Source organism: Sminthopsis crassicaudata, chromosome 4, assembly GCF_048593235.1.
Source record: "Sminthopsis crassicaudata isolate SCR6 chromosome 4, ASM4859323v1, whole genome shotgun sequence".
Taxonomy (NCBI): domain Eukaryota; kingdom Metazoa; phylum Chordata; class Mammalia; order Dasyuromorphia; family Dasyuridae; genus Sminthopsis; species Sminthopsis crassicaudata.
In genome coordinates, this window is record NC_133620.1 from 237,826,351 (window position 1) to 237,843,117 (window position 16,767).

At 33.6% G+C, this 16,767-nt stretch overlaps 1 protein-coding gene across 7 annotated transcripts in view; it reads right to left on the minus strand.

The window, feature by feature from the left end:
- MYO6 (myosin VI) overlaps window positions 1-16,767 on the minus strand; it is a 189,619-nt gene that overhangs the window by 136,632 nt on the left and 36,220 nt on the right. For 5 of the 7 annotated variants that reach the window (XM_074310470.1, XM_074310468.1, XM_074310469.1 and 2 more), the window contains exon 2: window positions 11,761-11,852. The gene's annotated coding sequence lies outside the window, so the exon portion shown is untranslated. Of the gene's footprint in view, window positions 1-11,760; window positions 11,853-15,096; window positions 15,158-16,767 lie in introns of all 7 variants that reach the window. The other 2 variants (XM_074310467.1, XM_074310466.1) reach the window with 2 other exon arrangements.

Genomic DNA, 16,767 nt, shown 5'->3' on the forward strand with positions numbered 1-16,767 from the left:
CAGAGCTAGGGGAACAGTCATATAAGTCATTAGGTATTAATTCTTTCTTGCCAATAATAAGGTTCATTTTTGGTGAACATCTTATGTTTTTTTGTTCTCCAACTTTCCTAAAAATCAATCCCACAATATACTCATAATTAAATCCATCCCCAATATGGATTTCTTCTATATATACTTGATTTAGTCCAGATGCTCTTTCCACCTTTGTTTTCTATCATGCTTTTTCTACAAGTTTTATAAGCACATCCAAAATTATAATATCTCTGTGGTAACTTCACTATCACCAATCATAATTATAAAAAACTTGGCAGAATTTTTCCATTTTTCATCAGTTTTTCCTTCCAACCATATCCTTACATGCCCTGGAGAGGACTTTCCTTAGGTCTTTTCAATGATCTTTCTCTACATAGATTTTAATCACCAGTATCCCTCAATGTTTTAAGGTTATGGTGCTCATAATCTTCCACCATTTTTCTCCATAAGATTTTAAAAGACAATTACAACACCAACATAAATAGAAAAAAAAATAATAACTGAATGCTTTGTAATTTTGATTCTTATGGATTTCATTAATACTCACCACTCTTAACTCAATCCTACTGGTCAAAGATGGAAACTATCAAAAAGACTTATTAGTGATAAGAATGTAGCCTAAAGAAAAATTACACGTTCCAGAGAGGGTTAAATAAATGGTCTTACTAGCTAACCAACTGAGCTAAAGCTTAGCAAAAAGTTTCAGATGATTCAAACTTGCACAAAGCAAGATTAAGTAATGATGCAAAGGAATGATTTTATTACGTGTATAAAATCCTCTGACCAGAAACTACCTCCATCAAAACAAACTGCAATCTATCTTTCATTTCATATACAGAACAAGGACTTGGAGAACTTTCAGGACAGATAGCACAGCAGATAGAGTGTTTGGTCTAGAGTTAGAAAGACCATAGTTCAAATCCTGCCTCAGATCCTTATTAACTGTATGATACTGGACACATCACTTAACCTTGTTTGCCTCAGTTTCCTCATTTATAAAATTAGCTACAGAAGAAAATGACAAATCATTCTAGTATCTTTCTCAAGAAAACTCCAAATAGGATCACAAAGAAGCAGGCACAACTGAAACAAATGACTAACAACAAAAGAGAATTTTCAGAGCCAGAATTTGAACCCAGCTCTTCCTGATTCGAAGCTCTCCTGAAAATAAACCTAGAGGATGGGGGCAAAAAAATAAATGCTTGTAGTTGGCTATACAATCTTATGATTAAGGAGACCTTTTTAAAATGTTATATTCATACAGCTAAATATTAGACATCATCCCTTCATATGGCAATATCTAATGCCTTTCTCTAATGTTGGCTTTTTTTTAAGTAATTAAGCAATAAAATATAATTTCCTCTCATTTAATTATAATTAAATAAATATCATAATCTTTATACATATACACACATATATATGTACATACAGATATATATATATATATATATATATAGGAATCATGGTACAGTGGAAACAGCACTGGTTCCCATTATTTGATTCAAATCTTATCTTTAGTGAGTACTAGCCTGTAAGACCTCTGGCAAGTTATCTTACTTTTTGACTCTTTAAGGTAAGGAGGTTGAACTACCTGAACTCTAAGGTCTCTTCTATAACTAGATCTATGAGTCTATGCTCCTAAATCAGCGAAACTACTAAGCCTTTAATTTTCATCAAAAAGTCCTAAACTAACAAATGGGAAGAGTTTTTATTAACTCCCATATATGTATACATATATATATACACATATATATGTATATATACTTGACAATTCACAAAGTACATTCTTCACAATAATTATGAAAGAAGTAGTTTAAGTATTATTGCTCTGTATTTTATATATAAGGTAATAAATCTTATTATATTCTCTCATACACAACCTCTTTTAAAAGCTATTCTAAGGGTCAAATTTTAAAATAAAACATTTTAAAAGGAAAAAGCTCATAAATTAGCAAAAGAATTTAAGAAATACTTTGCAGACCTCAAATGATACACTGAAAAGACAGAAACTGTCAATCATACTTTGAAACACCTCCCTCAGAATTACTGAATCACTTAATATCTAGCTATTCCCACTCTTATAATACTCTTATTCTCTACCATACTAGCTAATGTTTATAATATCCATGTAAACAAATTTTAAAGATCTACCTAAAGAAAGTAAAACAATGTGGATTATAAATACAGCACAGGTAAGTCAAACCTTCCAACAACCACTTGCTTTATTGACTTTTTTACTTGAATAAGCTACTACAATCAAATTCTGAAGGTTTGTTTTCATTTAGTTGGGTGGATGTTGTTTATTTTTTTGTTGGGGAAAAAGAGGATGTTTGTTGTGGAGCTATCAGGTTTAAGTGACTGTCCCAAGGTTATGTAGCTAAGCAAATGTCTGAGGCCACATTTTAACTCAGATTCTCCTCATTCCCAAATCAGTGCTCTATCTACTACATCATCTAGTTGTCCCCATATTTTGAAGGTTTTTAACAAGAAACAAAATTATTAATTCAAAGACAAAGGGTAAACAATAATAGAAATGGATTAAGACAAAAAAAAAAGAAAAAGTTCAAGATAGGGTAAAAAGAAAATGATATATAAACATAAAAAGGAAGATGGCAAGATAGAATAGAAGGAGGAAGGAAAGCTTAATAGGTTCTAAGGTATGTATCAGTAAAGATGAATTAATCGTGCCAGATGATTGCTAATTTGGTTTCAGTAGAAATTAAACAAATTATTGCTTGACATTTCTGGCTTTTGAAATACATATTTTTTCTGATTAGCCATTTATTTAAAAGTTTCAACTTCTAGTATCTTTAAAATTTGAGCTGGTCTTAGACAAAAAATAATGAATTCAGATAAAATGATTTATCTTATTCTGTTATCTTATCTTATATGTTTTTTAACAGGGATGCTTTGTACATTAATTTGGTATTAGAGGACTACTGTCCCCTCTAACTTGAGGCAACTCCCATAGTTATTTGCTCTCTTCTTAAATTACTTCTGGAAAAATAAAAAAATAAAAAACTTATGATTGTGGGACCACTATAAATCCATGATAATTCATATTAAATATCTCAACCAAAACCTCCCTGAAGCTTGTCAATCTTTTTGGTCAACTACTGTTAAAACCTTACCACATTGCTCACAGCAATTATTCCAAACTTTAACAATTATCCTTACTCTAGAGATTACATCTACTTTCCAGAAAAAATCAACACCATTAAGTGTAAACTCCTTTAACTTCCCTCTTCTTCATTTCAAAATCTATTTTTACCTTCCCTCTTCTTTCCTCCACTCTAATTCTTGCTATTGTTAACTAATCCTCATAATCCTTTCCCAAAGAGCTAAAACTTTCAATTAACCTCTCCCTCAAGTATCTTCAACATCTTCCTTTTCAGTGACTTTTTTCCTGTCTACCCACCAACATGCTCAAATTTCCCTGGACTCCCCACTCCTTCCATACTGCAACCACCTCTCTTTTCTCCTACAAAGATCTTCAATTATTTAAATAATCTGTTTCATGGGGCAGGAATACACTAAATTAATATAGGGGATAAGATTCTGAATGGAGGCTAAACTATGGAAGTTTTTTTTTATTATTTTCAAAATTTGGCTAGCCCAATTTACTAAAAGATTACTAAAGATAATCTTTATCATAATTTTTCTTTCCTAAATTGCATATACATCCCCTTTTGACTACTTACAGCAAAATAAGTGACTACAAAAAGGACATATGTAGACAAAGACACAATCAAGCAAAATTATGTAGAACCAACTAGACAATTTCAAAACAAATAATTATCTTATAACTTGAGTTTTATTAGTCATTTTGCCTATTTCACTAAATTGTTTGCAGTGATTTGGGGAACAAAAAAACTTAATTATTTAAAAAGGTTTATTAATATATCACATGCAGAATTACACAGAGTAACTAGCCACTCTAAAACTAGTGACATCACCTACAAAAAGTATTGCTACTTCTTTGACTCCTGAAGCATGACAATAAATCAAAAGAATGTCAGTTATGAGGTTAACCAGTTTCAGCTTTCCAAAACATAATTAAATAAATGCATAATATTTCTAAAAGCTTATTTATAACTCATAATGAATTCACTCTATCCTACTTTCTTTTTTTGGCACCATACCTTTCGAGCAAGTTTAGTTGCCAACATGGCTATGAATGATTTCCTTTTAAGCTCTTCCTTTAAGTCCATTAAGTCCATAAAAATCCAATATATATTTTATAGTTAATCTATTTATTTTACAAGGCACTCATTTACACCAGTGAATTGAAAAATATTTACCTTTTCTCCAAAACAGATATAGACAATAAGCCTCCAATGAGAGGGTTTTTTTTTAAAATAAAGTAAAGGCCTATAAATAATAAATTCTCGCTTCTTTTAATTTAATTACACAGGCATTTATTCAACAATTAAAATTCAACTCAGCTTCAACTTGCTCTAAACTCAAAATAACTGCCATCCCAGAATGGTGATGTTTGAGCTGCCAAGAACTTTTCACAAACTTAGAATCTGTTTTCCCTCCCACTTTAAATTTGTTCCTTTTTTCAGTTTATTTTGAACAGTTCCTTTTCTTAATTCCGCTAAGATGTTTTCCTAAATATTCAAAAGATCTTCCCCTATAAAGGTGAAAGGGAAATAACAGAGTTTGAAATGTTGAAAAAGCCAATATCCTAATTCAGGTCCTCATTACTTCTTACAAGGATTATGACAAAAGACTTCTATTTGTTTTTCAAGTCTCATATTTTTCTCCTCCACAACCCATCCCCCACAACCAACAAGTTCAAATTCCTAAAGGGCAGGTTCATACCCATCTTACACTTAAGAAGTTCCTTATTATTTAGAGAATAAATATAAACTTTTATTTTACATTTAAATATCTTCACAGAAAATGTGGGAAAATTGACACAATAGTCAATGTTGCTGGAATTGTGAATTAATCCAATCATTCTAAGAAACAATTTGGAACTATGTCCAAAGGGCAATCAAACTGAGCATACCCTTTAATCCAGCAAAATCACTGCTAGATCTGTATTCCAAAGAAATCTTAAAAAAAGAGAAAAGAACCTACATGTATAAAAAGCCCATCAAATGGGGAAGACCTGGACAAGTTATGGTATATGAATGTAATAGAATACTATCCTGATGTAAGAAATGATGAGCAGGTAGATTTCAAAAAAATCTAAAAAGAGTTATTTGAACTGATACTAAATGAAGTAAACAGAACAATGAGAACATTGCACACACTTGCAATGATCAACTATAACTGACTCAGCTCTTGTCAGAAATACAGTAATCCAAGACAATTCCAAAAGACTCATGATGGAACACATCCAAAAAAAGAAATATGGACTCAATGTCATTTTCACTTTGGGAGGAGAAGCTGAAGAGGACAGGATGGCTTTTTCCATTTGTTCTGTTTATCCTTCACAATATAACTAATGTGGAAATATTTATATGAAAATGTTTTGTCCAGGCTAGTTCCCTGTGAAGGGCTCAGAATCAGCCAGAGTCAGGATAAGCAAAAGTCCTTGCCCCATGTTAGGCGCCAAAATGTAATGTCCTGTTGTCTCTAGATTTTCCATCCTTCTCTGGAAGGAGATCTCTTGGGGATCTTCTGGGGAGGCAGCCTTGGCTTTAGTTCTGTCTTGTGTCTTTCAAAGTCTTGAATCTTTTCCTGTCAGAATCTCTCCAACCAGCTTCAGTCTCTAGCTCCCTCTGAATCTAAAGCCTCCAGTCATCTTGAAGGTAGAATCTCGAATCCTGGCTCTGAATCTCTTCCAGCTTCCCTGAAGTTCTCCTGGGAAGTCTTGTCCTTAAACCAATCCAGACTGCCTTCTAGACTCAATGTTGGCTCCTTTTATCCTCCCGGAGAATGGGCTTGTGGGTATTTCTTACAGACCAATGAGCAAGCTCCTTTTAAAGATGTAAACTCCTTTAAAGGTTTGAACTAAAAATGTGAACTCTGAGCTAGAGAATTGTTAAGTACCATACTAAATTAGACAACCGAGTTAGCACCTAGTAATGCTAACATAAATACTTTTGTATAACCTATGTGTGATTGCTTGCCATTTTGGGGAGGAGAAATGAAGGGAAAAAGAAAAAAATGTGAAATTCAAAATCAAAATTTTGTTTACCTGGGGTCACAAAACAATTTATTGGGTTAAAAAGGGGTTGCGAATGGAAAAAAATTAAGAAATCCTGTTCTTCAAGAACAAAAGATGAACAATAACTGTCCTGGTTTAAGTATTGATACTATATTTGTTTCATGAAAGGAATCTTATAGAGTACTTTCTTTTTTTAAATTTTTGAATATATTTTATGTAGTACTAATGATTTGTTATTTTAATAGTTTAAGAGAATTTGTCTAAAAAATCCACCTGGATCAGGATTTTTTTTGGGTAGTTCCTTTATAGCTAGTTCTATTTCCATTTCAAACATCTGAAGCCATTTGACTTCAGCTGCAAGATATAGATCAAGAAGAATGGAGATGGCCCAGGGCAGTATGAAGTAAAGAGGAATTATCTATCAATCAATAAACCACAATTATAAAATTTTAAGTAAAAATTAAATCCTGTAAAATAGAATTCAGCAAAATCCAAAAAAGTAACCAATCATTATAGTTGGATTTATTTCAAGGAGGTTCAATATTAGGAATATAATCAATTACACTAAAAACAAAACTACATGATTATCTCAACAGATACAGGAAAAAACATTGATAAAGCACAACACTAACTTATGCTAAAAAACTCCACAAAGAAGAGAAACAGGAATCTTTCTATATTATAAAAAATATTTATATAAAATAAAAGGAAAATATCATATATTATAGGGCATACTAGAAACTTTACAAATAATGGAGAAAAATAAGGACTCCTACTTTTCCTGTCACTAACATAATTTCAGAAATGTTACAACAATAATAAGACAAGAGAAAAAAATTAAAGGCTTAAAGAGAGATTAAAAACTATCCCTATTTGCTAATAATGTGAGTTTCCTTGGGAAATCCTAAAGAATCAGCAAAGATACTCATTGACATAATGGCTTTAACAAAGTTGCAGACTACAAAACCTTCAAAATCAATATTTAATTAAAATAAAATTTAAATTAAAAAAACATAAAAGGGAGGTCCAAATCAAAATAATTACAAAATATATCAAATATATGAGTCAATCTACCAAAGCATACAAAATATTAGTATATATTCAGTAACAAGATGCTCCTTTAAAAAAAAAAATCTGAAGAACATCCAATGCTCATAACTGGAAAATTCTATAATACAAATGTCAATAACATCAAAACTAATTTACAATTTTAATGCTATCCCAAACTATCAAAGGAATAGTTAAAAAAAATTAACAAAATTATTACAAAATTCACAAAAGATCTATAATATCAAAGAAAATAACCCCCCCCAAAAAAAAGGTAAATACAAGATTCAGACTTTCAGACTTTAAACTATATTACAAAATAACAGTCATTGAAACTATTTGATTCTTGTTGCAAAAAAGAGATCAACTGAACAGATTAAACAGCGAAGAATAAAAAAAAAAAAACTATTTAGGAAATGATTCCCTATTTCATAAGAATTACTAAGAACTGGAAAACAGCTGCAGAAATTAGATATAGATGAATCAATATTTTTGTATTCCACAATAAATAAATAAATCCACAGTAAATATGACCTTAATATTTAAAATGACACCACATAAAAATTGGAAGAGAAACAGACCATATACTTTTCCCAATTATAGATAGATGAGAGATGTGTTCTGTTGCACATCTCAGCCAAAACTAGTTATCACTTTCATAACAGAAAGATAAGTAGTAAGATAAGAAGAAAAAAAGATTATACCCCTTTTACAGATAAGGAAACTAAAGGTAGGAGTAACTAAATGGCCTGGTGGGGGTTTCCTGTAGTAAATGATTAATAAGCAGCAAAATGAGGATGAGCTTTGTGTTCTGATCTCAACTCCAGTATACTTCCCATTAAGAACAACTTCTGGTGGTGTCTACCAACCTAGGAACCCATTCTTGCAAGAATGTAAAATAAAACTTTCCTGCATTCAAAATGAATAAAAGCTATTATTGATTTTTTGCATATTATATCAAATTTTAAGCCACTTCAAACCTCTCAGAATCTCCAATTTTCTTCAAAACTCAGTTCAAGTATGAACTTTTTACATAAGGTTTTTCTTGAACACTTAACCACTAGTAATGTCCCAGTAAAAATCTGTTATGATTACTAAGTGAGAACTGAGGTTTTCTGGACAATTACAAGGTGAGAACTCAGGTTGACTTGATAGAGGGGGCAAGCTCATTGGCTGGGGTGGTTCTTCCCAGAAGCCCTTGCATTATCCCACGCCCATTCTCTGGGAGGATAAAAAGAGACAGCAATGGGCGCAGAGAGCAGATCGGCCTGGAGAAGGATAAGAGCTGGAGGAGATTCAGAGCCAGGATTCAAGAAGAAAGACTCTGCATTGCATCAGGCTTGACGGGGCTCTCTGCAGGAAGGGAAGTCACTTCTTTGGACAAGAGTTAACAGCAACTGCCTGGAGACAACGGTTCGTTACAGGAAGAAGAATCTGTCGGAGAGATTTGAGTAGACACAGCAGATCTCTTCCCAGAGAGCGATCCAGCAGCTTCTAGAGACGACAGCACGCAACAATTGGCGCCCAACGTGGGGCAAGGACATTTGCTTATCCTGACAAGAAGAGCTAGTCCAGACCTTTGCAATTTGGCGCCCGAACAGGGACAGACACAGTCCTGATTCCAGTGGAAAAGCTTCCGATCTAGATCTCAGTCTCTCTGACCCAGAACCGTGAGTAACGAGGAAACTTTGTTAAAGATTAAGTGAGCGTGCTAATAGATAAATAAGGAACTTAACTTGTTAAGGGCTAAACCAGGAATCTCTTATAGCTGAAATGGGGCAGATGTTAGCTATATTCAATCCCTGGACCTCAGCCGACTCAACCTCAGCCCCAGACGCAACCTCAGCTCCATTCAGGAGTGGTACTATAGAGAGTATAATCAAGATAATTGAGGAGCAGAGTTTACTTGTAACCTGGGTACAGATTGCTAAACTCTTGGCTGCATTAAGACGCACATCCCCTTGGTTCTTAGAGGAAGAAAAGATAGATGTAGATAAATGGAAGCTAGTGGGATATGAAATGAAAGAATTTCAAGCAAAAAATGGGCCTCGTTCAATTTCTGCAGAAGTATTTTATATCTACAACATAGTTCAATTAGCCTTAAACTATCAAGCAAGTTGTAGGAGAAGGAAAAGTTCTAAAAATGAACAGAGGAGGAAGTGTGAGGAAAAAAGAAAAGATCAAGATCTTTCCCTAGAGCAAGAGGATTTAAATGAGGAATTATGGTATGATTCTCTTGAAGAAGCTTCAACCCTGCCTAGAGAACAGATTATTGACAGGCCCACATCAACCTCACCTTCAGAGATGGAGGAAGAAAGAGGGGAAGAGGCAGAAACACAAACAGAATTGCCTGTGAAGAAGCCTAAGCCTATGACAAGATTAGAAAAAGCATTGGTTAAAGCTAAGAGAGAAGGACAGGATATAAGTGATTTTATACATGCATATCCTGTGATTGAAAATACTGACTCTGTAGGTAAAAAAAGGAGAAGATATGCACCTTTAGATTTGAATACAATTAAGGATTTGAAAAAAGGTTGTACCCTTTATGGGGCTACATCAGCTTATGTCAAAATGTTACTAGATGGTTTGTCTTATGAAGTCCTAACCCCGAATGATTGGAAATCCATAGCAAGGACATGTCTGGAACCTGGAGAAAATTTATTATGGCTTGCGGAATTTCATGAATTATGTAAAATTCAAGTCAGATGCAATTTGGAAATAGGAGTTAACACACAATTCACTTTTGAGCACTTAGCTGGTGAAGGTCAGTATGGAGAGAATTCGGAACAGATTAATTATACCATGACAATATATGAGCAAATTGCTAAGGCTGCAATAAAAGCTTGGGGTGTCCTTCCTGGACAGAAAGATCGTGGAGAGGCTTTCACTAAAATACAGCAAGGTCCCAATGAACCTTTTGCAGATTTTGTGGGACGTTTGCAAACTGCTGTCAAAAGAACTATTGGAGAAAATTCAGCTACAGAAATAATGACCAGACATCTGGCTAAGGAAAATGCCAATGAGATTTGCAAAAGAATTATATGGGGATTAGACAAAGATGCTCCTTTAGAGGAGATCATAAGACGCTGTGCTACAGTGGGAACAAATGCTTTTTACACTCAGACAATGATGAATGTGGAAAGACAGGGTCCCTCCTGGCAAGGGCCTTCTAGAGAAACTCGGCGATGTTTTCAATGTGGAAAAATTGGGCATCTAAGAGCTCAGTGTAGATATGGAGATACAGTGAGAAGACAGGGTGAGAGAAGACCTAAAACCCCATGTTCAAAATGCAACAGAGGACTCCATTGGGCATCAGAGTATAGAATAATTCAGGGAAATGGGATGAGGGGCCCAGGTCCAGGGCCCCAGGCAAAAAAGACTTGGGGCATGATGGCAGCTGATGTTACACCCAAAGAACCTTTAGAAGGCCAGGACTCTGATTTAATCAACCAGCAGAAAAGCAATCACATGGCAGAAAGGGATTACCCAATCAGTCAACCAAAAGGCAATCAGATTGCAAAAATGGATTACACTTGGGGAGAATACAGGCCTTTTAAACCAACAGGGCTGTGTCCAGTGCAAACAATTCCGATGTAATTGCCAGATGATGAGAAGAGATTTAGAAAGTGGTAAATAGAAGGTAATTAGATAGGTTAAATGCCTGGGAGAGAGGGTTTGCTTGTATTTCTTCAGCAGGAGAAGGAATCAGATGGGTGCCAACAAGTCATATTCGCCTTGTCCATCAGAGAGAGACAGAAAAAGAGAAAGACCTCAAAATAAAGGAGAAGATCTAAGAAACATCTGACACTGAAAGAGCATGGATAATAAGAAGACTGTTAAAGAACTTAAAAACCAGCAGGAATCATTGGACTTCCTCACACAAGATGAGAATAATGGACAATGGACTTATGGACATTTATAAATTTTCAATTTATGATTATGATTATGTTATATACTTCTAGCATGTGTTATGTTACTATGTTACTATATGCTTATGTAATTTATGTAATTATCTGTAATACTTCCCATATTGATGGATTTATGTTTCAAGGTCATGACTGTCCTATGTTCTAAATCAAAAGAAAGGGGGAGATGTTATGATTACTAAGTGAGAACTGAGGTTTTCTGGACAATTACAAGGTGAGAACTCAGGTTGACTTGATAGAGGGGGCAAGCTCATTGGCTGGGGTGGTTCTTCCCAGAAGCCCTTGCATTATCCCACGCCCATTCTCTGGGAGGATAAAAAGAGACAGCAATGGGCGCAGAGAGCAGATCGGCCTGGAGAAGGATAAGAGCTGGAGGAGATTCAGAGCCAGGATTCAAGAAGAAAGACTCTGCATTGCATCAGGCTTGACGGGGCTCTCTGCAGGAAGGGAAGTCACTTCTTTGGACAAGAGTTAACAGCAACTGCCTGGAGACAACGGTTCGTTACAGGAAGAAGAATCTGTCTGAGAGATTTGAGTAGACACAGCAGTTCTCTTCCTAGAGAGCGATCCAGCAGCTTCTGGAGACGACAGCTCACTACAAAAATCACCTTGTATCATTTTTGTACTTACCAATAAATATATGTGTTGTTTCTCAAACAGAAAGCAAGCTACTTAAGGGAATGTCTCTTTGGTCTTGGTAGTCTTCGAACTTCATGCAGTGCCTGGCAAAAAGGAAGAACGTAATAAATGGCTTGATTGTTTTTTATCAATTCACTGTATATTAAAGTTTTCCTAACATTATAACATAATGTATATATTTCAGTTATCTAAATAAAAGTTTATGAACCATTAGGCTACATTAACAGAAGTAGAATTTACAGATGAAAAGGAAATGATAATCTGCTCTGGCAGGGTCAACAAAACTTTAATTTCTACAATGTTTTTCTCCTCTTTATTTTTAATTCTTTAATTTTTTTCAGTTAATAAAATCATATCTCCTATCTTCTTCCATCACTTTCTATCTTCCCATATTTCTCTCCAAAAAAAGCAAGAGAAAAAAACTGAAACAAATTTGCTAAACCAAACAAATCAAATTCCTATACCAATCACATCCAAAAAATACATCTAAATCTGCACCCTGAACCATTCATCTCCTTCTGCCAGAAGATGGGTGGCATGTTTATTATGTGTATAAGGTTACAGTTTTGCTTCTTAGAATTTTAAAACTGCAAGTATTATCCTTCCTTGCCCCAACACATACAAATGAATTAAAACCACTTGCTACAGAATGTTAATATCCCCTTGTTAGGCTCTTTGTAGACTGGAAATTTATTTCTTCTCCCATATGGATTCTGAGATAGTTTTTCACAAATATAGAATGTTATAGAAACATGCTGACACTACTTTTTCCTTCTTTGGGTTACATTCTTTAATGTACTTGATGATATAAATCTTAGTTCTCACCAAAATGAGAAACTTTATCAATCTTAAGCTAGCAATTACCAGTGTCTTGAATTCATGTCTTTTTGCCGTTATTTACCAAAAATTGAAACACATTCAATGAGAACCCTGAGTTAACATTTAAGACAAAAATCTAAGCTCCTAGGGGAAAAAAAATGAATTAAGATAGTAACCAAACAGTACAAGGCTATCTCAATCTAATTAACATAATTACCTAACTCTACCCTTGAATTGACTAAATGGTTTAGAAAAATTATTCTCCAAGATAATATTTATAGTGACCACAGTTCTGATTACCCAAAATTGTTCAATACACTGATCTACCTAATTGTTGAATTTTGTCTTTGGGAATTCTGAGAATTTTAACATGAAACTCATATCTAAACAAGGGTCTTCTCTACAATATTCTTAATGCCCAACATTTGATCAAAGATAAGGGGAAACCCATTACCTCCCAAGGCAACCCAATATACTTTGGGATAATACTGATAGGAAAGTTGTTTTTACACAAAGTCTAAATTTCCCCTTTCTGTCCACCATTCCTAGATCTGCCTTCTGGACCCATAAAAAAATACATCTAACCATTCTATGTGACAATCTTTCAAATACATATGAAGACAGCCAACTATTATGTGCAAAGCCTAATCATTCCAGGTCTTCTCTTTGGCAAACTAATTATGCCAAGATCCTTTAACAAGTAACAATATGATATGAATTGAAATGAAACCCTTAACCATCCTGGTTGCACTCCTCTGAACATTGTCCAGTCTTTCCTAAAATATGATGTCCAGATATGAACTCCATACTCCAGCTGTAGTGCTAGAACAGGTTTCACAGCAAAAATAATAATTCCCTAGTCATAAATATTATTTTAATGCAACCTAAAATTTCATTCACTATCTTGGTTACCATATTCACAGCATTGGCTTATTGAGCTGTCAGTCCCCTGAAACTCAAAAAAATTGCTACTATCTAGCCATTTCTATCCCATATTCACTTGAAACTAATTTTTTTTTAAAGAATTCTTGCTGTTGTTCAGTCATTTCAGTCAAGTCTTATTCTTTGTGATCCCATTTGAGGTCTTCTTGGCAGAGATATTGGAGTGGTTTGCCACTTCCTTCTCTAGCTCATTTTATAGATGAAGGAACTTAGAGAAAAAGGGTTAAGTGACTTGTCCAAGGTCACATAGCTAATAATTTTAAGTAAAAGATTTTATAAATATTCTTATTAAATTTCATCTAATTGGAATTAATTAAATGTTTTAACCTGTCAATCTTTTTATGCTTTATTATATCATTCAGGAACTTCTCAATTTTCCATTGTCAACAAACATGATCAAGCTTTAACGAATTCACTGGTAATATTGTACAATACCTCAAGTCAAGCACAGAGTCACCAAGGTCCTATGCTAAATATTTCCTTCTAAAAACTATTTATGACCCCACTTTAGGACTAGCCATTAAACTACTGAATTGGCAAGTACTGTGATGTAAGAGCAGAACAGAATGCTAGGCCTGGAGTTGGTTAGACTGAAATTTTTCTGTTCTCAGACATTTACTAGTAGTATGACCCTAGACACTTCTTTGAGAGTTTAGCAAAAGTTGTACAAAAGCTAGGTAAGTTGTACCTACAGGCAACCTTCTCCCAAAAACAAATAAAAATTAATTGTGTGATGTGTCCTTAGTGTCAATTTTTGGGGTCTATTACTTGCTAGAAATATTTACTAATCAACCTTTCAACACATTGTTGAATTTTGCCAAAATTTTTAATCAAATATAAGATTCTATGATCATAAATGAAATGAGCAGAACCAGGAGATCATTGTACATGGCAATTTTATTATAAGATTATATGATGATCAGTTCTTATGGGTATGGCTCTTTTCAACAATGAGATGATCCAGGCCAGTTTCAATGATCTTGTGATGAAGAGAGCCATCCATATCCAGAGAGAAGACTGTGAGAATTGAGTGTGGATTACAACATAGCATTTTCACTCTTATTGTTGTTTGCTTTCATTTTATTTTCTTTCTCATTTTTTTTTCCTTTTTAATTTGATATTTCTTGTGCAGCAAGATAATTGTGTAAATATGTATGCATATTTTGGATTTAACATATATTTTACCGTGTTTAACATATATCATCCACACATTAAAAAGCTTTAATAAAAACGAGAATATGGTGATCAGCTATTATACAGAATAACTACATATGTCAAATATTGCAACTGTAATATCCTGTCCAATAAAATGCCAAATAAAGGCAATGTTTCTGGAATTAGTTATAAAACATTGCCATAATCAACATGAAAAGTTGTACTAATGTAAAGTACTTATAAACAAAATAAAGAGGAATTAAAGATTAATGAAAAAAAACACAATTAAAAGACTCTATTCCTATCCCTTTTTTGAAAAATGATATCTATTCATCTTCAATCCTGGGTATTGATCTCTCCAGTTCTCCATGATTTATAAAGATTTCTTACATACTCAGTGAACATACCTACCAGTTTAGTGCCTGCACCAGGAAGTAGTTACAATCTTCTTAACTTGGATAGAAAACTCCTACTGGGGAAGAAACAGGACCTTTCATTCAATCATAAAAGAGGTTAAACTGCAGGTAGATATTTTGATATAATATGTTTCCTGAATTATATGAATGCTTTCCTATTTAAAAAATAAATACAACCCCCAAAAATTAATATTTTTATAACTGAGAAAAATACAGAGTCAAATAGTTTATATTTCCTCAACTTTGTTCTTATATACAATTAGCAGAAAAAAATTTGAAGAAAAAAGTTTTTGGTAGTATATTCTTTGTATCTTCTTAGTAAAATGGCTTAGAGTAGGTACTTAATTCTTACTAAACTGAATTTTTAAAAAAATCAAACTATGAACATGTTTTCTAAATAAATCATATCCATATATTATCTGACAATATGCTGATTAATTTTGGTAAAGTGTTTCTGTTTTCTTTCCTTTTCTTAAAAGAAATAGCTCAAATGGATAAGCAAAAAAGAAGAAATGGCATAAAATAAAGATGATATAAAAACAAAACATATCAATAAAATGTTTTACAAAACAAAACAAAAAAGAAATTGAAAAAAAAAGAAATGACAGGATGAATTTATTGTATTATCCCAGTAAAATAATGACTGAAAAATAAAAGCATTTCAAGTTAAACATATATATTTGTCAAATATACACTAAAAGCACTAGCATCACTATTTTTCCTTCAATGTGCATTTTGTAGTTAAACAAAATGAATGATAATAAAGCTAGTGAAGATAATTAAAGTCCATGGCTCAAGAAGAATCTTGTTTTACTTGTACATGTACCTCTACTTCACATACAAAAAAAAAAAAAAAATCTATCTGCAATATCTGCAAGATACAGTTTTTGTCTATAGTATCTATCAATATTACAATGTGTTGTTGTACTGGAGAAACTGAGGCAAAGAGAAACTGGTTTAATTTTAAAGTTCCAAAATAGGTTCCAAAGCACAAAGTGTAGAGAAACTGAGATACAAAGTTTATATAATGTTTTAACTAAACAAGAGTTTGCAAGCAGGATATAAAACCCAGGCATGCAATTAGCCTACTACCTTATCTAACATCTTGAAGCTGTTGCTATCTTTAGGAAGATACTTCAAAGAAAAGAGCCGGGAGAGAGAAATGATCTGGGCACTAACAAGATGGGGACTAAAACTCAGATCTAGGAGATAAAGGAGATAAGGCCCTTTCTGGTATGATGGGGAATATAATTCTAGGGAAGGACAAGTTTGTTAAGATATAAAAACATAATTGGAGCCTTGACAGGACAGGAGGCAATATAAGAAAACCTAATTCAATATCTTGTCAAGGACAAGAGATGGGGAAGCAAGGGCAATAACTTGGATCAAGACAATCTTGGACAGGAATAGAGTCAGGGAAACAGGCACCACCTGGACAATGTTCTTCTTTGCTATCCTTTATTATGTCAAAATGGTATGTGAATGGAGCCAGAGCCTTAAGGCTTTCCAAATTTCCCAGACCTAATTGCAAGGAAAAAAAAAAAGGTGGGGGGGAGGGAGGGTGGGTACTATGGCCTGTTATCCAGGGCCCAATAGTGGGAAATGGAATACTTAAAACCATAATTAAAAAATGCAGTAACAAATCCATTATAAAGAAGAATGAAAT